Genomic DNA, 23750 nt, shown 5'->3' with positions numbered 1-23750 from the left:
CAACCTCCCAAAGTGCTGGGATTACAGGCATGAGCCACTGCGCCTGGCCCCACCCCTCTTTACTCCCTATGTCTGCTGGTTCCTGCACACAGAGCTGGAACTGTGCAGAAGGCAAATACGTCAAAGAAACCCCACACACTCCTGCATCCCCCTAAGGTGTCCCACAGACCTGCCTGGGCTCCTGCTGAGCCAAAAAGTCCATCTGGGGTACCCACATGTTGACCTCTCTGCCCATCCAGCCAGAGCTCAACAATGCACATACTAAGTACTTCTGTACCCAAAAGTATGCCCAGTTCACATTTGGAGACTGGAACGGCAGCCCTTTGGGACTTGACCCTATCTCCCTGCCTTTGCGGCCATTTCTCCTCTCACCCATTCTCTGGCCTTCCCAAGCCGCTCACACCCTGGAATAGACCGTGCATTCCCACCAACTGTGCCCCAATCCTGCAAGTCCTTCTGCACCTGGCAAGCGCTACTCATTCCCCAGGAGCCCTCACAAGCGTCTCTCCCTCTGTGACTTCTGTCCTGACTCCCCTCCCCTGTGCTGGCACAAGGGCTTTGGAGCACTCACCACCGTGTGCTAGCGCTTTGCTGCTTCTCCACTGCACAGAGCCCAGGAGGCCCTGAGGACAGGAATGGTCTCTGTGTCCTGGGTTTCCCTCCAGGCTAGGGTGGTGTTTTGCATGCAGCAAGTGCTCAGTGTGTGCTGTGGGCACCAAATTAGATGTTCAGAATGGTGGAAAGCACATTTTAGAAAACAGCTACTCTGGTCCATCCATACCCTTCCTAGGAAGGGCAGATATAAATATAAAATCTTTTTCTTTCTCTAAAGAAATATTTGCAAATCTTTTGCCAAAATCTCTGCGAGTGAGCATGTACAATTACTGCAAATTGCAATGAATGAACAAAAAGGTTAACCATGTTTCAAACATCAATTCACCCCTGTCTGATAGTAGGGTTATTGAATCAGACTCCTCGGCAGAGACCCCCAGACCATGGGACTGAGCCCCTTGGCTTTTTTTTTTTTAAATGGGAAGACCACACCTTTAAGCACCATCCTTCTTTTCACCAGTGAGAAATCCTGAGCCTCTTCCTAGTCTTGTTTCACTGTAACTCTTTATTTTAATCAAGTAGTTGGAGAGAAAGCTGCTGAAACTTACTTAACTGCAACACTTAATTTTAATCAAGTAAGGTGGGGAGAAAGTCCCTGACACTAATTTCCAAAGTATCCTATACAGATAGGAAAGAAGGTAATATGCTGTTTAGAGGCACTCCTGCTTCTGTGACTGGGTCCATAGTTGAATACAGCCAAAATATTATTTTTTAAAATTAAAAAATTTTTAAAAGACATACATCTAAAACCTCAATTCCAAAAAGTGGGGATCTCTATTACAAAAGAAAATCTCAATCAAAGTTACCTGCCATGGCCTGTCTCTTCCCAAGCAGACGGGTCCCTGGGGGAAGCTGGGGAGAAGGAGCTTGCTCTGGAGAGCTCCTCTGAGGCCTGGCTTCCAGAAGCTTCCCCCTCCCTCTGTGCAAGTGAACAACAAACCACTGGACCAGACTCCAGCAGCTGAAATAAAACAGCTGTGTTTCTCACTCAACACCCTCTTTTACCAGATGAAGGGCACTGATTCTTGGAAAGGAGACAAATATTTCAGGCCATTTTCTCAGACCCTGACAAGGAGTAAATTAGGAAATCATGTAAGTACAATGTGCGCGTCATCGCTTCCTATTGATCACATGTAATTTACATCTTACAAAGATGTGAATTCTTGCATTCTCACTCCACAAGGAAAATCTCGATGATTTATTCATTTCAAATGAAAAATAGAAGGTAGATGAGAAGAATGACTTCACAGACTGCATCGTTCTCGGGGCACTGGTGCGAGGCTTTCTCATACACTGCCCGAAGGGCTCCGTGTGCAAGTCCCTCTAATTAACAAGGTGAATCACGCTGCAGTTCTCTAATTAGTGAGCCTGACAAGCCAGCGGAAACAGCCAGGCAGACTGGTACGCATTGCTGGCCGACAAAGGCACGGCACATTCCAAGTGAAAAATGCAGATTTCTCCGAAATAACTATAAAAAGTAAGATGGTTGGGGGAAAAGAAAGACCTATCTAATTTTAATTCTCATGTTTCATGTGCAGTTCTCATTTGCTCTCATGGGTAACTCGCTCCTTGATAAGACGAGATTTGCCCACGCTCTTTGTACAACCTTTCCAGGGAAACCATCCTTTAAAACGTAGGCATTTTTAATGTTATTTTATTGTGGTAAGAACACTTAACATGAGATCTACACTCTTAACACGTTTTTGAAGTGGACAATACAGGGGTTTTTTTTTTACTACAGGCACAATGTTGCAAAGCAGAGCTCTAGAACTGATTGATCTTGCTTAACTAAAACTTTGTGGTGCTCATGCCTGTAATCTCACCGTTTTGGGAGGCTGAGGCAGGAGGATCACTAGAGGCCAGGAATTCAAGGCCATCCTCGGTAAGATAGCAAGACCCTGCCTCTACAAAAAAATAAAATAAAATAATTAGCTGGGTGTGGCTGTATGTACCTGTAGTCCCAGTTACTTGGAAGGCTGAGGCAGGAGGATTGCTTAAGCCCAGGAGTTGGAGGCTGCAGTAAGCTATGATTGTGCCACTGCATCCAGCTTGGGAGATAGAGTGAGACTCTGTCTCAATTTTGTGCCTGTTGATTAGTAACTGTCTGTTTCTCCCTCCCCTCAGGCCTGGAAACCATCCCTCCACATTTTGATTCTATGAATTTGGCAATTTTAGATACCTCATACAAGTGGAATTATGAAGTATTTGTCTTTCTGAAAACACAGGCATTTTTGCTTGAAATAAGAATCAGTGTCTCAATTAGAAATTCATGATACTCTGTATGTATTTGTGTTCAATATGCAGTGCCTTCTAGAATTATTCCTAATTCTGCCAAAACCAGAGATGTCTGATGTCAAACCCCTTCATGATTTTACTCGGTGCCATTCAGTCCCACAGCACACCCTACAAGGAGCCCTCAAAAAGCAGGAACAGGTAGAAACTTCTACTCTCCAAAGAGGGGTGGTACCTGTGGTTCCTGAGTCATCAGCCTGGCTCACAGGTCCCACTGGAGACAGCCCTGGTGCACTGGCCATTTGCCCTGGTTTTACCTGTCTTTGCTCATCTGCTAACCAGAGGCTCTCTTTCTGTATTAGTAAGAATAATTAGTTCTGTATTATCAGATAGATAATTTATATATAAATATATATATACACATATATATAAAGGGGAGTTTCTTAGGTAGTATTCACTCACATGATCACGAGGTCCCACAATGGGCCGTCTGTAAGCTGAGGAGCAAAGAAGCCAGTCCAAGTCCCCAAACTGAAAAACTTGAAATCTGATGTTCAAGGGCAGGAAACATCCATCACAGGAGAAAAATGTAGTCTGGGACGCTAAGCCAGTCTGTTTCTTTCATGTTCTTCTGCCTGCTTTTATCCTAGCCCTGCTGGCAGCTGATTAGATGGTGTCCACCCAGTTGAGGGTGGGTCTGCCTTCCCCAGCCCACTGACACAAATGTTAATCTCCTTTGTCAACATCCTCACAGACACACCCAGGATCAATACTTTGCATCCTTTAATCCAATCAACTTGACACCTTCCATGACCATTAGTTAGGCTCTCTGAGTGGGTCCAGAAGCTCAGGAGGTGTTCTGGGCATAGCTGCCAGATGAGCTCTCATATGCTTTGGTTCTGTGTCCCCACCCAAATCTCATCTTGAATCATAATCCCCACATGGCAAGGGAGGTATCTGATGAGCAGTGACTGGATCATGGGGACGGTGTCCCCCCCATGCTATTCTCGTAATAGTCAGTTCTCAAGAGAGAGCTGATGGTTTCTAAGTGGCAGTTTCCCCTGCACTCTCTCTCTCCTGATGCCATGTGAAGAAGGTCCTTGCTTCCCCTTCACCTTCCACCATGATTGTAAGTTTCCTGAGGTCTCCCCAGCCATTCAGAACTGTGAGCCAATCAAATTTCTTTCCTATATGAATTACCCAGTCTCGGGTAGTATCTTTTTTTTTTTTCTTTTTCAGGAGTCTCACTCTGTCATCTATGCTGGAGTGCAGTGGTGCAATCTCCATTCACTGCAACCTCCAATTCCCAGGTTCAAGAGATCCTCCCAAGTAGCTGAGATTACAAACATTAGCCACCACACCTGGCTAATTTTTGTATTTTTAGTAGAGGAAGGGATTCACCATGTTGGCCAGGCTGTTCTTGAACTCCTGACCACAAATGATCCACCTGCCTTGGCCTCCCAAAGTGCTGGGATTGCAGACATGAGCCACTGCACCCAGCCATGGGTAGTATCTTTATAGCAGTGTGAAAACGGACTAATACAAGCTCTTTCCCTACATCAGCCACGTTTCGCAGGTGCGGCCTGCAGTCACCCACAACACAGGGATGTGCTAAGAGTGCGCTGCAGCACACGATGGTGGGGACACCATCATTCATGTTCACCTCCTGGCCTATTACTCCAGAGGACATGGCCACAGCTGCTCCCTTGCAGGCTGGTGGGCTCGACCTCACTGAGAACTAGGAATGACCTCTCTGTCCTTTAAATTCCAGCAGCTTCCAGTGGAGCTTGGAAGGTATTTTCTCTCAGCATTGGAGACCAGTTGTTCAATGGATGAAAAAAAAGAAAAAACAGTCTTGTGGGCCAGGCATAGTGGCTAGCTCCTGTAATCCTTGGGAGGCCAAGGCAGGCAGATCATGAGGTCAGGAGTTCAAGACCAGCCTGGTCAACATGGTGAAACCCCGTCTCTACTAAAAATACAAAAATTAGCTGGGCGTGGTGGCACATGCCTATAATCCCAGCTACTCAGGAGGCTGAGGCAGGAGAATCACTTGAACCTAGGAGGTGGAGGTTGCAGTGAGGTGAGATCGTGCCACTGCACTCCAGCCTAGGCGACAGAGGGTGACTTCATCTCAAAAATACAAACAACAACAACAACAAAAAAAAAAACAGTCTTGTGAAGGGAAGACTTAGATTCAGATTCAAAGCACTTCTATTGAACCCAGCTCCATGCCAGACACATGCTGGGAACTTCCTCTGGAGCAGGCATGGATGTCGCTACTGCTTTATAGGCAGAGACACTAGATATCGGGAGTGTTGAAAATTGTGCCCAGAGCAGCTAGGAAATAAAGAGAAGCCGAACATAAACTCTGGGTTTAGAACCCAGTCTGCACCCACACCTCTCTCATTGTTCTAAGACTCATGTTCCCTAGCTCTAGACTTACAAACCGAAGGTTGTCACTTCATTAAACTCACTGCTCTTCTCAGCCAAGACCAGTCACAACAGCACACTAATGCCACTGAGCAACTCAGCAGTTCTTTGCAATGAATGGTCTTCCTGCCTCTCTCTGGGCAGAAATAAGAATGACAGGTTTAGAACTGTGGGGACACTTTTAAGGACAGCCTTGTCCCTGCACCATGACTCTCCCTGAAAGACTGAAACTGGCAAAACGTTATTTGAAGGCAAATACATGTGAAAGAGACCTGAGAACCATCGCCGAGGAGAGGACCAGTAGAAAGAAGCAGCCAAAGGGAAGCTATGGCCACAGAGGAGGCCACACTTGCTCCCACTCTGCTGCCACCTGGGGCTCTGCCCTCCTGCTGCAGCCATGTGGCTCCCAGGTTTAAATTTTCTGTGAGATTTTCTGTGCATCCAAGCAAGCATCACTACATACCTTTTCTTCCCTCAAACTCCCTATTCAGAATCATACACTATCTCATCTTCAGCACTTAACATATAAGAGTGTCCAGGCCAGGCATGGTGACTTACACCTGTAACCCCAGCACTATAGGAGGCCAAGGAAAGAGGATTGCTTGAGGCCAGGAGTTTAAGATCAGCCTGGGCAACATGGCAAAACCTCATCTCTACCCAAAATACAAAAATTAGCCAGGCATGGTGGTGCACACCTGTAGTCTCAGCTACTCAAAAGGCTGAGGTAGGAGGATTGCTTGAGACCAGAAGGTTGAGGCTGTAGTAAGCCATGATCATACCACCACATTCCAGCTGGAGCAGTGGGATAAGACCCTGTCTCAAGAAATAAAGTTTCCAGCACACACTAGCCCACAAAAGCAGCTGTCACTGAGGGGAGAGCCAGGGCAAGGATGTCACCCGTGTTTCCCATGTTCTTCACACACCTGCTCCACCAGCTCTGCCTGCAGAAGCCTTTCTGGCCCATCTCCAGTGTTCAGTCTTCCATGAAGCTGTCCCTGGTCACCCTTACTACCAACTCCCTGCCAACTTCTCCCTCCTCTGGATCCTAAAGAGAGGTGAAAAGTGCTCAAAATAGAATTATCACTAGTTTTAAAAAGATAAATATCTTTTTTTTTCTTTTAGACAGGGTCTTGCTCTGTCACCCAGGCTGGAGTGCAGTGGTACGATCTTACCTCACGGCAGCCTCCGCCTCCTGGGCTCAAGTGATTCTCATGCCTCAGCCTCCTGAGTAGCTGGGATTACAGATGTGCATGACCACACTCAGATAATGTTTGTATTTTTAGTAGAGACAGGGTTTTTCCTTGTTGACCAAGCTGGTCTCAAACTTCTGACCTCAAGTGATCCACCCACCTCAGCCTCCCAAAGTGCTGGGATTGCAGGTATAAGCCACCATGCCCAGCCAAAAAGGATTATCTTAAGATCCCCAGATATTGGTACATTTGAAGATTTAAAAAAGTGTGTCTATGTTTGCATGGAACAGGAGGAACTGCATGGCAGACAAAGACCCCTTCATCCTGCCCCAAATAAAGAATTCTATGACCAAGACAAAAGATTTGGAGCTAAGCATTAGCCTCAGCAATGAGAATTGAGAATCCAGGAGGATTCCACTTGTGAAGGGGTCAACGAAAAACTCTGAAATAAACCAAAAGGCCTGAGCAGAGGTTAAGAGAACAGGGCTTTCGAGTCACGTAGCCCTGGGTGTGAACTCCAGCATCTGTCTTCCTCCATTCATGCTCCCGAATTACTTTCAACTTCAGTTTTCTCATCTGCAAAATGGGACTAATGATAGTGCTAGTGGAAATTAAATTAAATTAAATTAAATTAATTAAATTAAATAAGGGAATGCATCTGGAGTACTTAGTGTGGTGCCTGGCCCACAGTCAATGATCAAAAGTCTTTTGGCCACCATCAACTGAATCATGAAAGATATTAATATGTTCTGTTTGTCTGCAATGGTCAAAGTCAATTGCAGTGAACAAATCCCAGGACACGGGCCTGGGCCTTGCTTTCTGGCTGTGAGGCCCAAGACTCAGGCCAGCAGGGCCTTGTCTCTGCGTGAATGTTTTAATTTTTTTTTTTTTTTGAGATGGGGGTCTCACTCTGTCGCCCAGGCTGGAGTGCAGTGGCGCGATCTTGGCTCACTACAACCTCCACCTCCTGGGTTCAAGCAAGCCTCCCACCTCAGCCTCCCTAGTAGCTAGGATTACAGGTACTCATCAACACACCCGGCTAATTTTTACATTTTTATAGAGTTTTTCACCATGTTGCCCAGGGTGGTCTTGAACTCCTAAGCTCAAGCGATCCACATGCCATGGCCTCCCAAAGTTCTGGGATCACAGGCGTGAGCCACTGCAGCCGGCCTCATTTCCCGTTTTTGATGCCAACTCACTTTTGTGTGCCCAGATAAATCTTATTACTCTATCAATTGGCTTTTTCTTTACATTTATGCAGAATCAAAAAATACAATTAGTGAATATTTGTTCATCAATAGAATTATCTTCCTTTAGCCAGATCAAGATAAACACTCTATAATTATCAATGACTTTTAGAAAGATATTCAACATATTTAAATTTATCAGTTCATTTTGAACATCTCCAGTATCTGATCACCAGAAAGATTAATCATATTTTAACTGCTTTATAAGTCTCACAGAAAAATTTAGTATAGTACACCTTCTCAAATATGTAAAAACAAACTCCCTCCCAACTCTCATAAGTTACAAACTCACACACTATAAGAGAGATAGCTTTAGGAGAAAATTGACCATGCTGTTTACATTAAGAATGAAAATAATGGCACTCATTTCTTTTTAAGAACTGCAACTAGGCCAGGCGCGGGGGCTCACACCTGTAATCCCAACAGTTTGGAAATCCGGGGCAGGTGGATCACTTGAGGTCAGGAGTTCAAGACCAGCCTGGCCAACATGGCAAAACCCCATCTCCACTAAAAATACAAAAATTAGTCAGGCATGGTGGTGTATGCCTGTAATCCAGCTACTCAGGAGGTTGAGGCACAAGAATCACTTGAACCCTGGAGTCAGAGGCTGCAGCGAGCCAAGATTGCACCACTGCACTCCATCCTGGGCAAAAAAAGAAAGAAAAAGACATGTCACTAGAGGTGTGATGTGATTTGGCTCTGTATCCCTGCCCAAATCTCATATCGAATTGCAATCTTCAATGTTGGGGGAGGGGCCTGGTGGGAGGTGATTGGATCATGAGGGTGGACTTTGCCCTTGCTGATCTCATGACAGTGAGTGAGTTCTCAGGAGATCTGGTTGTTTAAATGTGTGTAGCGCTTCCCCTCTCCTCCTTCGTTATGTGAAGACGTGCCTGCTTCCCCTTTGCCTCCTGCCATGATTGTAAGTTTCCTGAGGCCCTCCCAGCCATGCTTCTTGTACAGCCTGTGGAACTGAGTCAGTGAAACCTCTTTTGTTCATCGATTACTCAGTCTCAGGTAGTTCCTTATAGCAATGCAAGAACAGACTTAACACAACGGGGGGAACACATTTTTGAACAACTACACATTAAGCAGCATCTCATTATTCAATTGCGATGATATCCTTGTAAATCAGAAAGCTCTTTAACAAGCCGAAAGACAAGGTACTTCCCACGCAAATAGGAAACTAAAACTAGATCTTCAAACAAGGCTTCTTTAGTCACCTGGACACCAATTAGTGACACACTGCTTAATTTACACAAAAGCTGAGTTTAGGGGGGATGGCTATATCTTCCTTAGCATTACATTTTTTGATACTTAGGAAAAATGGAAATTTTTACATCTCTTTGGACAACTGGCTATGGGGATGGCAAATGGTGCCCTAGATGTGAGCTTGCTCTGTCCTCTCCCTGAGAGGAAGGGAGTAACTGTGTCAGACTCAAGCCCATAGGGAGGCCCAAGCAGGGGTTCTCAGTCAGGCGTGGGTTATCCAGACGGGGCTCATCCAACCAAGCTCAGGGGTCAAGGCTGGATCGCAAAGTCTTCTCAAGGTAAGTACAATCTTTTTGACAGGTTTTTGTCTTTCCATGGGCACCACTAGAGACAGAATTTTAAAAGGTCTTGTACAACATGAGGTTTTTTCCCTCTGTCCTACATTTTCCTCTCTTAAATATTCATTTATTTATTTATTTGAGACCGGGTCTCACTCTGTCACCCAAGCTGCAGTGCCATAGCACAATCACAGCTCACTGCAGCCTCAACTTCCCAGACTCCAGCTATCCTCCCACCTCAGCCTCCCAAGTAGCTGGGACCACAGGCCTGCGCCACCACGCCCAGCTAATTAGTGTATTTTTAGTAGAGACAGGGTTTCACCATGTTGGCCAAGCTGGTCTCGAACTCCTGGTCTCAAGTGATCCACCTGCCTTAGCCTCCCAAAGTGCTGGGATTGCAGGTATGAGCCACTGCATCTGGTGGCCTCTCTTAAATATTAATTTGCTATATTCAAGGAACATGAACTTTGGCACCAGAGGTTCAGAAACCCTGATCGGATGTCCTTGCAGTTTTGCCTTGTCTGTTCCTGGCCTGCCACGCAAGCTGTTCTCCCTCAGTATCTGCAAAATGCAAGTCACTCCCCAGCTAGTGCGCTCAGCTTGGTCCTCAATGGCACACTAGCCCAAGCTAACTGATAACAGCCAGACCTGCATTCCTTTGGTGGACCAGCATCACTCAGACCCCACTTGGGAGAGTTCAGGTGACCCCCTCTTGCCCACTCATTCTTGGCCTTCTCTACAACCCAGTGAAACCAGCCTTAAATCTCACACCTATAAAAGGCTTGGCATCCTTTTCAAGCCTAGACCTCCAGATTATGGATAAAGATGTCCCAACAAGGGTGACTCTCCTGTAGTTCCAAAGAACCTAACATCAGTAAGGCTCCATCCAGGTCATTCATCTCTATCCTGACACTTCTTTCAGCCTTCTTTGCACACCTGCCAATACATCGTTCCCCACTCACAATAGAACTAGTTTTTAAAAAGCATTCCCCATATGAAATGTTGTCAATGTCCCCACCGTTAGCCCTGCAGATGGTTATGACACTTAGGGACATCACTGGGTCTGATTTTTTTCTTTTCCTCAATCACTCAATCCCTCTTTTTTTTTTTTTTTTTTTTTCAATGCTTTTTATGCATTGGGAACGGTACTTTTATTTTATTTTGAGACAGGGTCTTGCTCTGACATCTAGGCTGGAGTGCAGTGGCACAATCTCAGCTCACTGCAGCCTCAACCTCCCAGGCTCAAGCAATCCTCCCACCTCAGCCTCCTGAGTAACTGGGACCACAGGCATGCACCACAGTGCCCAGGTAATTTTTTTGTATTTGCAAAGAAGGAGTCTCATTATGTTTCCCAGGCTGGTCTCCATCTCCTGAGCTTAAGTGATCTGCCTGACTTGGCCTGCCAAAGTGCTGGGATTACAGGAGTGTGCCACTACACCCAGCCTCTTATATGCTTTAATTAATTTTTTAAACTTAACAAAAATATTAACACTATTCCACATTTGTTTCAGGTTTATATTTTGTTTTTGTTGTATAAGAAATAAAACATTACCACCAGAGGTGAAGACCCCATTTCTTTCCTCTGTCCCAACCCTTATCCCCTAGAGGTAACTGGAAGTTGGTGTGTGTCTTTTCCATAAAGATGTTGTTATATCTTTACAGCCTCTGCATGCATCTTAAAAGAAGTTTTAGTATTGTTTTTTCCTTACTTTTAAACTTTGGGCTGGGCACAGTGGCTTACACCTGTAATCCTAGCACTTTGGGAGGCCGAGGTGGATGGATTGCTTGAGCTCAGGAGTTCAAGACCAACCTGGCCAACATGGTGAAACCCTGTCTCTACAAAAGTACAAAAAGTTAGCTGGGCATGGTAGCATGTGCCTGTGGTCCCAGCTACTCAGGAGGCTGAGGCAGGAGGATTGCCTGAGCTCGGGAGGCAGAGGTTGCAGTAAGCCAAGATGATGCCACTGCACTCCAGCCTGAGCAACAGAGCAAGACCCTGTCTCAAAAAAAACCCCACAACTTTGCATTATGTCATACTGTACACGTGACCATTCAACATGTTCTTTCCCCATTAATATGGTCTCAAGATTTATCCATGTTGATGCACATGGATCTAGTTCAATAATTTTTGCTGCTTTATGTTAATTCATTATATAAATATATCTCAATTGTTTTAATCCATTTTCCTATTGATGGGCACACAGGTTGTTTCTCATATTTTATTATCACTATAGTGCTATAATAAAGACTCTATAGAAGTCTCCTTTGTACACATTCAAGAGTATCCCAAGGATATATAAAGATGGTTGGGTTGAAAGGAATGCATATAGTCAACTTTCAGTAGATATTGCCCTCTGAAGCACAATTGGCTGTTCTAATTTACACTCTGGCTTACGTGGTGACTTCCCGTTTCTCCAATCTGTTTCAAACACTTGTCAGATTTCTTTTTTAATTTTGGCAATATGATGGGCATGAAACATGTCACCGTTTTAATTCTGAGTCCCTAACTACTAGAGAGTTGGGCATCTTTTCATATGCTTATTGTTACTAAAACTTCCTCTTCAGATCATTGTCTGTATATTTAGCCATTTTTTATTGAGTTGTTTGTGTATTATGTTTGTTCATTACTTTTTTTTCTTTTTCTTTATTCTGGATACAAATATTTGGTCAATTATGGATACTTGTAAAAAATATTTTCCCAAATGGGCTTACATTTTACTTTTAGTTTTGATGACTATTGTTGTTAGGAACTTTTATATTCTATTCTGGCCTAATTTATCAATTATTTCCCCTAGATATGCTGTCTACTTCTATCTTAAGAATGTCAAAATAGGATATTCTATTTTCTTATAAAATTTTCTTATTTGAGCCTTTAATTTATGTGGAATGCATTATTGTATATGAAGCAGATAGCAGCTCAATTTTCTTTTTTCAAGACAAGATAATTTTGGAAAAACAGGAACAAAACACGTACTTCTACTTTGAGTAATGCAGAACCAGTTTCTGCCAACCCTACAACTAAAAACAATTAGAGAATCTGGAAAAAAGTAAAATCTGCTTGGAAGCACCAGAGAGGTCGACCATGATAGTAAGGAATTACCAGGCAGATCTGGGAAAGGATGGAGACCCCAGGAGTACAGAATAGCATTTGGGGCCACTTTCCTTTAGAAGGCATCTGCCAATTCTGAGGTGGGAAGTCTGAGAAGCCAAAAAGTTAAGCTACAAGGTTGATATCCTTCAGAATGAAAAGGATTGGTATTCAGGCCTGCTGAGTAGGGAGATGACTAGTGAGCACCCAACTTTTGCATGGAACCTCAAGTCTGTATCCTGGGAGTAAGCACGAACCACAGGTAGGCCCTTGAGGGACTGCAACTCAGTTACAAATCATCTCAAGCCCCAGCATTAGATTAAAGTAGACCTCTATGGCTAGTGTCCTCAGCTGCTTCTCCAGACTTACATGTTATTCTTGTCATGTACTTTATTTCTCTTCATATTTTAAACCTTAGGAGACATTATTATAAAGTTTATTTATATTTACTCTCATATTAATCTCTTCTTTTTGTTGTTCTTCATTACTTCCGGAATCACCAAGCTTCCATCTGGGGCAATTTTTCCTTCAGCATGTCCTGTAGTGAAAATCTGCTAGTATTTAATTCTCTCCATTTTTTTTGTTTATGTAAAAACATATTCAATTAATCTTTATTCTTGGAGGATATTCTAATTGTGTATAAAATTCCAGGTTGACAGGTTTTTTTTTTTCTCCCCAGCATTTTAAGATTATCATTCTAGCCAATTCAATTCCTTTTCATTCCATTATTGACAAGTCAACCATCAATCTAAGTGTCACTTCTTTGAAGGTAATCTTTATTTTTTTCTATAGCTGCTTTTAAGATTTTCTCTTTGTCTTTAGTTTTTTAACAGATTAGATAGACAGACAGATAGATAGATAGATAATTAGAGGGTGTAGTTTTAGCCATATTTACCCTACTTGAAATTTTCAGACTTCATGAATCTGTGGCTTGATGTCTTTTTGACCAATTCTTAGCTATTATCTTTTCATATATTATTTCTATCCCATTATTTCTCTCCTTTTCTTGAAACCTAATTACTTATATGTTGAGCTTTCTTACTATATGCACGTATCTCTTACCCTTTCTTCTGTCTTTTCCATTCTCTTGTTTTTATAATTCATTTTGGATATTTTCTCTTGACTTAAATTCTAGCATCTTGCTATTCAAATGGTCTATGACAGCATTGGCAAATGCAGCATCTTAGCCCCAACAAAGCCTACTGAATCTTTAATAGAAGAGTACTTAAGTCTCCTACTATAATTGCAGATTTATCTATTTCTTCTTGCAGTTCTATCGGTTTATGCTTCATGTATTTTGAAGCTTTGTTATTGGGTACATAAATGTTTAAAATAGTTATTTCTTCTATCACTTTTATCATTGATAAATGAAAATGGTAAGATAATCCCTGTTTAACTTTCTTTTGACTAAAGTTAGCATAATATATCTTTTTCCACTCTTTTACTGTTAACCCATTTGTGTCTCTATATTTAAAGTGTGTTTGTAGTAAACAGCATATAGTCAGGTCTTGCTTTTTTAGCCAATCTAAGAATCTCTGCCTTTTGAGGTGTATAGACCATTTACATTTAATGTCATAATTGATATGGTTAGATTTAAGTCTATTATCTTGCTACTTGCTTCCCACTTGTTTCTTCTGTCTCTTTTCCTCTTAGATTTCTAACTTCTTTTAAATTAATTGACTTTTTATTCCATTTTATCTCTTTCTGGGGGGCTTGTTAGACATGACTCTTTGTTTTATTATTTTCATAGTTGTTTTTGAGTTTATAATACATCTTTAACATATCACAATTGACATTCAAATAGTATTGTAGCACTTCACATATAGTATCAGAGCTCTACAATAGTATATTCTCATTTCTTCTATCAAGGCCTTTGTGATGTTGTCATATATTTTATATAAATTTATATTACTCTGTACATTACTCTGTAAATTCTGCTATGTATTTTTCTGCTGGCTCTCTCTCATGATGCTTTGAGTGTGTATGTGTATTTTGTGCATGTTTTTGTTTATTTCTTTTTACCATATGCTCATTTTTTTAGAACTTTATCCAGGCAAATGCTTGAGATTATAATAAAGGCGAATTCCTCCAGAAAGAGAATTTTCATTTGTTTCTGTCTACTGAACTGGAGTACTACCAGTATGGCAATACTCTATACTAAAACCTCAGATTAAGATTTTTTTTTTTTTGACCATCTAGACAGTGTGAATTTTGGGTGCAAACTAGCATGAGAAGAATCTGTTTGTTATTGCAAATTTTCAAGGGAGACTGAACCCTGCCCCAATCCTATACTAGCGCCATTCATAATTTTTGATAAAATTCCCTGAGGATAGCATGACCAGTTTATTTCTAGTTTGTCCTTGCTTTAAGGGTATAATCTCTGAAGTCTCAGCTTTATGATGGATGTCTTCCATTAGACTTCCTGTTTTGGATAGGCCCCAAGCTTGTGTCCTGCATTCCACAGCCCAAAAGGAAATAAAACCCAACTTCAAGTTCATCTTATTTAGTAAATGCTCTCAAGGTAAAGAAGCAGCATCTATGCTTCCTTTTCTGAGTTCCAATCTTCACTTGATTTTTGGTTTGAGTGCTTCTTACTTTCTTGCCAGCTTATTGATTCATTTAATAATTTATTTAAAATTTATTTTTCATCTGGCATTTTTAGCCATTTTCCACTGGAGATGTTGGCCAGGATCCCTCATCCACTGAGCTGCTGTAATCCCAGCACTTTGGAAGGCCGAGGCAGGTGGATCACTTGAGGTCAGGAGTTCGAGAACAGCCTGGCCAACATGGTGAAATCCCATCTCTACAAAAAAAAAAAATCCCCCAGGTGTGGTGGTGAATGCCTGTAATCCTAGCTACTTGGGAGGCTAAGATGGGAGGATTGCTTGAGCCCAGGAGTATGGGGCTGCAGTGGGCTATGATCATGTCACTGCACTCCAGCCTGGGTGACAGAGTAAGACCCTGTCAAAAAAAAAACAAAAAACCTAAATGACACTGAATCACAGCTCTCCATTTTGTATGCCCAATCTCCTTGAGACCTCTCTGGCAGTTCAATCCCTACCCATCGCCAAGGTTGTCTTTAAATGAAGCCTGCTTTCAAATCGATTTCTGTATCACAATGGTTGCTCACATCCCAGCCAACACCTCTTGCTATCCTAGGCTTTTCAGGGTACACATGACTCATGAAGGCAAAAAATATGAAAACTGTTCCCCAGAGTGCATTCTAAGGCACTCAGAGAGGTTGGGATCCCTGCTCCTGCCCCATACACCACACTATCATTCTGGAGCCTGCAGCAATAAAACTTCAACACATCTGTGTTTTTAGTGGGATATTAGTGTCTTGTTTTCTCTCCTGCATATCTAGAAACTAAGGAGACTCTCAACACATGGCAGACAACCACAGTTAACTTTCATTAGCTATTTTTATCATAACTAGCCTACTTGTAGCCTTGAACATGATGTTTAAGCTCTCTGAGTCATAGTTCTGTATGTAGATGCTGTAAAATTGAAATCAGCTCATTGGTATCCCAGAGTTGTCATAATGAAGGATTCTTACGAGCCCATGCACATTTGAGTTTTCCTATATGGCCAATCTTGGGGACAGAGACTATTGTAGAAATTCACAATGAGGCTGGGTGCGGTGGCTCATACCTGTAATCCCAGCACTTTGGGGGGCCCAGGCAGATGGATCACCTGAGGTCAGGAGTTAAGAGACCAGCCTGACCAACATGAGGAGACCCTATCTCTACTAAAAGTATAAAAATTATCTGGCTGTGGTGGTGCACATCTGTAATCCCAGCTACTTAGGAGGCTGAGGCAGGGGAATCACTTGAACCTGGAAGGCAGAGGTTGCAGTGAACCAAGATCGCACCACTGTACTCCAGTCTGGTGACAGAGTGAGATTCCATCTCAAAAAAAAAAATTAAAAAAAAGATTTACAAATGAGTAGAAACTCACAAATGTATAAAATAAATGTTAGTTAAATGCTCCAGTTATGCTTGGTTGCATAACAAATTATCCCAAAATTTAGGAGATTAAAACAACAAACATTTGCTATCTCCTACAGGTTCTGAGGATCGGGAAGCAGCTTAGCTGGGCAGTTCCAGCTCAGAGTTTCTCAGGAGGTTCTACTCTAGCTGTTGCCTGGGGCTTCAGTCATCCTGAGGCTTGACTAGGGCTGAAGAATCCACTTCCGAGCTCACCCACATGCTGTTGTTAGGCCTCAGTTTCTCCCTGGCTGTTGGCTAGAGGCTTCCTCTCGGCACAATGCTCTGCTTAGGACTGCCCACAACACAACTGGCTTCCTTTTGGCCTCAGCCAACAGACAGCCCCCAAGGTGGAAGCCACAGTGTCTTCTATGAACTAATGTTGGAGGTGATACAACGTCACTCTGCCATATGTCATTGGTCACACGGACTAATGCCAGTATAATCTGAGAGAGAACTACACAAGGGTGTGAATACTGGGAGTAGGGGTCATTGGGAACTACCTTGGAGGCTACCACATCAAATGAATAAACATATCCTTTAGGAAACTTGTGTAGCCTATTTATCTGGTTTCCCTGAAGAATTTCCTCCCAAGATACTCCTGGCCCCTTATCTCCTCCTCCCACCCTTTACCACTGAAGAGGTGCCTGGATAGTTATAGGCACTGGTACACATTTCTTGCCTAGATGGAGGTCATTTATTAAAATTTATGAGTAAAACTACCTTCTTCTCTCTGAGCTAGTTCATGACAGAAATCACGGTTAAGTGAATCCACTTTGCAAACCAAACTTGCCTTCAGATGGAGAATTCCAAGGTCTAAACTGGCTACAGAGAGTCAGAGAAGCCACTGGCCAGGATGTCTGGCTACTCTTTTCAATATATTGCTGTGATGGAGATGATATTTAATTTCCATTCATCTGATTCTCATTTCTTCCCTTGGTTGATTCTGAACTCAGCTAGGGAACAAAGGCATTTTTTTTTTTAACAGCAACTCAAACCCCAACTAGAAGGAATGCCTTGACAGAATGAGAAAACATCATCCAGTGGCATGGGGACATTTTATATAATTGCAGTTGACTAGATTCAATCATCACTTTAGGAAATTTATTCATTGATTGTCCTCACTGACATGGAGTAAATTTTTAATATATTAATTAGGCTACTTTTTTTTCCTAGAGGTTTCAACCCTTAAAATTGTCCCTTTGTTTTTGTAGGGGTGCTTTCTCCCTATGGGATTCAAAATTGGAAATGTAGCCATGACATTGTAAGGCATGCACAGTTTTAGTTATTTGTACTCCAATTGCCATGGAATAATCAAGAGGTGCCAAAGGATTGTTACTTTATAATGTTCAGTGACTTCTGCTTCTGTTTTTGCATAACACTGGACTCCAGCTGAACCTACCTTTGTGATCTGATTCATGGGTTCCTGTAAGATATTAATGTAATTCCTCGGTTTTAAGACACATTTCCTCCTACCTCTTAATGTTTCTTCTGGTATCAAGATGTCAAAAGAAACTTGCCAGTGCTTTCTTTTGCTATTAAAGGTAGGATGCATTCTAAAACTAGCGATGTTTTGGAATCAAAGAAATGTAAATGTGAGGCACCTGGGCTGTTGGCAATCTTGCAGCTTGAACTGTCTAGGTGAGAGTTGTTCAACAATAACATTTGGTATGTTTTATCTGATGGTTTTTTGATATGTAATGTGGCTATATCTCCCAGCAATCCTGATTAGCTTTTATTTCTAGGAAGGTTGGGGGTTTCTTGGGAGATTTGGAGAATACTAAATCTAGAACTTGTCTAGCTGGATAGGCCATTCTCACAGACGTGGGTGGGAAATTCATTGGAGGACCCATGATACCCTTGGTTTCTAAGATGTCCTGAATTCCTGCAGGGGCTATCTAAAGAGTGAGCCTTTCATTCTGTGTCTCTGAGCCCTCGAACTTGACCTTACTGTACTTTCTGCTAAGTGACATAAAATCAGGACCCCCAGAGAGGTGTTAGAGGAAAGAGGTTTCTTAGAATATCTAAAGACTAGAAACACAGCCTGGAGGAAGGGCCTTTGGTTGGAAGAGTAGAATATGCTGTACTATGTCTAAGAAAGCAGCAGTGAGTGATGCTACCTGTGAAAGAGGATGGAAAATGACAAGTTATAGACCTTAGGAATTAAGCATAGTATGTATGTCAGAGGCGTTTGAACCAGAGCAACTCCATCTTGAATAGGGGCTCGGTAAAATGAGACTGAGACCTACTGGCTATACTCCCAGAAGGTTAAGGCATTCTAAGCCACAGGATGAGAGAAGGTTGGCACAAAATACAGGTCATAGAGACCTTGCTGATAAAACACTTTGCAATAAAGAAGCTGGCTAAAACCCACCAAAACCAAGATGGCCACAAGAGTGATCTCTGGCCATCTTCACTGCTGCACGCCCACCAATACCATGACAGTTTACAAATGCCATGATAATGTCAGAAAGTTACCCTATATGGTCTAAAAAGGGGAAACATGAATAATCCACTTTTTATTTAGCATATCATCAAGAAATAACCATAAAAATGGGCAACTGCAGCCCTCAAAACTGTTCTATGGAGTAGCCATTCTCTTATTCCTTTACTTTCTTAATAAACTTGCTTTCACTTTAGACTCACCCCGAATTCTTTTTTGCACGAGATCCAAGAACCCTCTCTTGGGGTCTGGATTGGGACCCCTTTCCTGTAACATGTATATGTTTGTGTATAAAATAGGGAATGAAGTAGAAGCAAGCAGCTGACATTCCCAACTACACTAAGCATTACTACACCAATGCAAGAAAAAGAAAGAGTCAGAAAAAAGGGTGGGAGAGATTGGATTCACCCTGGAGGAGCAGTATTCATGGCTTAATGTTGCTTGCTGGGAAATATGCTCCCCTTATTGGAAAGTATTTATATTCAAAAGAATCTCTGTATTGGATTCATCTAGAAGCCCAGGCAGAGGTGAAGGTGAATATAAATTAGAGACAGAGTCTGCTATAAGCCATAACATGACCCAAGGCAGAGTGAAGAATTCACTAGCAATAAGACAGTACCAACCAGCTCAGGAAAGGGCACAACCCCAGGCCAAATATTCTCATGGCAATTTACAGAAGCTTTAATTTGGAGGTACAATGTAAGGGCAGTTATTCAGAGCAGTTCTATTGTCGCATGCATAAAATGATCCCTTATGTGGCCCATGTAGATTTTGCTATTCCTGCATAATCAGATAGCATAAGGAAAATACCCAATCTATCTTTTGGAGTGTTGCCCACACACAATATAAAGGTGATTCCCTACCAACCATGCTTACACCACATGACCAGGCTCTCTGGCCATAGGGCTGAATCAGAAGCAGACAAGTGTCTGGCTGAGCCAATCTGATACTGAGAATGAGGATCTGTGATACAGAAGAAAACAACTAATTTTTTTTCTTTTTCTCATACTCAACAATCAACCCAGGATACTTTTGTGACCAGGCACGTACGGATATTTCCCCACACACCAAGCAAGCAATTTTGCAGATTCTCCAGTAGACAGCAGCGGGTTGTCCTCCAATTCAATTCCATCCCGACACTACCTACCTAGAGGCAGCATCGGATCCTACAGGGTGAGGATTCAGTCCCACATGACAGTTACGAGCCAGGCAGATACCAGTCACAAGCACCGGCTGTGAACTGTGCTTCTCACCAACTAGCTATAGGTCAGAGTTCCCATGACTCTCCTATTGGGTTTGATTAATTTGCTAGAGTGGTCCACCGAATGCAGAGAAACACCTTCCTTACATTTACCAGTTTATTAATAAAGGACACAAGCGAACAGCCAGACGGACAATGCCTTTCCATAAGGCAAGGTATGGAAAAACAGTTATGGAGCTTCCATGTCCTCTCCAGATGCACCACCCTCCAGGAGCCTCCAGGTGTTCTGCTATCTGCATGCCCATCTGAACCCTGTCCTTTAAGGGTTCTATGGAGGCTTTATTACACAGGCATGATTGATTACATTACTTACCATTGGTGATTTACTCAACATTCAGCCCCTCTCCCATCCCCAGAGGCTGGGGGTAGGGCTGAAAGTCACAACTCTCTAATCGTGCCTTGGCCTACCCAGTGACCAGGCGCCATCCTGAAGCTACCTAGGGGCCCCCAGCCACCAGTCATCACGTTAGCATACAGATGATACTCATCATGCTGGAGATTCCATGGGTCTTAGGAACCCTCTGTCAGGAAATGGGAAGAAGATCAATATATACAGACTATATAATTCCCAATATCACAGAGGAACCACTTCTACCTGGATTGTCTCCTTAAATGACAAGACATGAGGCCGGTGTGGTGGTTCATCCCTGTAATCCCGGCACTTAGGGAGGCTGAGGTGGGCAGATCACCTGAGGCCAGGAGTTCGAGACCAGCCTGGCCGACATGGTGAAACCCTGTCTTTACTAAAAATACAAAAATTAGCCAGGTGTGGTGGTACACACCTGTAATCCCAGCTATTTGGGAGGCTGAGGCATGAGAATTGCTTGAACCTGGTAGGTAGAGGTTGCAGTAAGCCAAGATCACACCACTGCACTCCAGCCTGGGTGAGTGACAGAGTAAGACCTTGTCTCAAAAAAATCAAAAGGATCTTGTAGTGTAAAAGAAAGATAACTCTCAATATAAGAGAAAACTATTATGATCTCATTTCCTGCTAGCTATATCTCAGCTTCAGAGCAGTGACTTATACATGGTAGTACTACTAAATATTTATTCAACCGAATTTAATGTGACTGAATTTAATGTCTCAAACTAATGTCCAAAGCTGAGCATCATATTTCATGGGGTAACATTAGAGGCATTCTCAGTGAATAAGGAAAGAGAAAATAATAGACATTATTCCTGTTATTTAATGCTGTCCCCGAAATGCCATTTAGTACACTAAGCAAAGAAAAGATTGAAATAAAATGCTATATAAAGTTTCAGGAGGGTGGAGTAGATGTACTTTTTCTTATTTCTTCAGCTAAGTACAACTACAAATTATTGAAATTATATATAAAATTAACAGAAGAAAACTCCAAAAGGAGGGGAGAGAAAATAGAATCTCTAGGGACCTCAGGACCCCAGGAACAATACAGTAGTGTGTTCTTTGAATTTTGTTTTACCTTAAATATCCCAGGCGTGTAGCTAAAGAAGCCGCAATACAGAAACACCAAAATGCACAGACAGGAAAAAAAAAAAATCCCAACAAAACATCTGCTCTTTCTAGCCAAAGAACCAGGAAAGAGATAGACCAGTAAGACAGAAAACTTTTAGACAAAAACTGCTCTACTCCAGCCAAAGACCACAGAAAAAACCTGGCCAGCAAACGGTGAGGAAGAGGCTAGACCTTTGCCACCACCAGGTTGTAATGGGGTGCCCCAAACCACCTGCCAGGGTGATGTCAAAGAAGACTGAGTAGGGAGCTGGTATTTTCATCCCCATCTGGCAGTAATGAGGCACTTCTCACTCTCCCCATTGGAGTGGTATCAGACAAGACCTTAAGAAGAGTTAAGACTTTCATGACTGCCCAGCAGTAATGAGGTCACCTCAACCTTTCCCCCATGGTGTCAGAAGAGGTCACATGGAGAGCAGTAATGAGACACCTTTATCTCTCCCCAGCTCGTGGGGAACTGGAACTATCATCCCTAACCAATAGTAATGAGGAGTCTCTCTAACCTTGGGTGTCAACAGAGGTCACATAGAAACCTGCACTTTGACCAACATTTGGTAGTAATGAGGCAGCATCCCTTTTCTCCTGCTGGAGTGTTGTCAAAAGGGACTGTCTAAAATAGAAGGTTTAAATAAGACACAGATTCTCATACCATAATACCCAAAATGTGCAGATCTCAATCAAAAATCACTCTTACCAAGAACCAGGAAAATCTCAACTTAATGATAAAAAGACAACACTGAGAGGACAGATGTTAAAAATATTTGGCAAACCTTTTAAAGCAACCATAATAAAATGTTTCAACAAGCAATTATGAACATTTGAAATAAATGAGAAATAGAAAATCTCAACAAATAAATAGAAGATATAAAGAAGAACCAAATGGAAATTTTAGAACTGAAAAATACAATAACTAAAATTTAAAAATTAAATGAATGGTCTCAACATGAAGGGGACAAAGGAAGAGCAATACAGGAAAGCATCAGTAAACTTGAAGTTAGAACAACACAAATTACCCAATTCAAACAATAGAGAGAAAACAGACTAAAAGAAGAAAAAAAGAAAAAAGACCAGAGCCTTAGGGACCTGTGGGACTCTAACAAAAATCTAACATTCATGTCACCAGACTCTCAAAAGGAGGGGAGAAAGAGGGTGAAACTAAAAAGTATTCAAGGCCGGGCACAGTGGCTCAGGCCTGTAATCCCAGCACCTCGGGAGGCCAAGGTGGGTGGATCACAAGTCAAGAGATCAAGACCATCCTGGCCAACATGGTGAAACCCTGTCTCTACTAAAAATACAACACTTAGCTGGGTTTTGTGGCGCACACCTGTAGTCCCAGCTACTTGGGAGGCTGAGGCAGGAGAATCACTTGAACCTGGAAGGTGGAGGTTGCAGTGAGCCAAGATTGTGCCACTGCACTCCAGCCTGGTGACAGAGCAAGACTCCATCTCAAAAAAAAAAAAAGTATTCAAGTAAATGATGGCCAAAATTCCAAATTTGGCAAATGACAACATACTTATAAATTCAAGAAGCTGAGCAAACACTACACAAAATAAACTCAAAGAAATCCATACCAAGATACAAAATAGTCAAACATCTGAAAGCTAAATGCAAAGAGTGTATCTTCAAAGCAGTGAAAAAGGACAACTTACCTATAGGGGATGAACAGTTTGAATGACTGCAAAGTTCTCCTCAGAAACAATGGAAATCAAAAGAAAATAACATGACAGTTTTCAAGTGCTGAAAGACAGGGACTGTCAACTCAGAATTCTATATCCAGTGAAAATATTCTTTGGCAATGAAGGGAAAATCTGGACATTTTCAGATGAGGAAAAGCTCAGAGGATGTGTTGCTAGCAGACTAATATAAAAGAATGGCTAAAGAAAATTCTCCAACTAGAAATGATATGATAAAATAATGAGTCTCGGAATATTGGGAAGAAATAAAGAAAAATGGAGAGAGTGAAAATTTGGATAAGTATAATATATTTCCCTCACCTCTTAAGTTTTCTAAATTCTGTTTGATGGTTGAATAAGAAATTATAACATTGTCTAATGTTGTAATCGAGATGAGAGTTCCAGTTCCCCACTTGTTTTAAATGTGTGTACAGGAATATGTAAGACAATTGCAGATAGGGGAGGGTAAAGGGACATAAAAAGAGGTAAGGTTTCTATGCTTCACTTGAACTGGTAAAACATCAACACCAGTAGACTGTGCTAAGT

This window comes from Aotus nancymaae, unplaced genomic scaffold, assembly GCF_030222135.1.
Source record: "Aotus nancymaae isolate 86718 unplaced genomic scaffold, 86718_ANA_hifiasm-v0.15.2.pri h1tg000028l, whole genome shotgun sequence".
Taxonomy (NCBI): Eukaryota; Metazoa; Chordata; class Mammalia; order Primates; family Aotidae; genus Aotus; species Aotus nancymaae.
The sequence above is the reverse complement of the archived record's forward strand: the minus strand, read 5'-3'. Positions refer to the sequence as shown.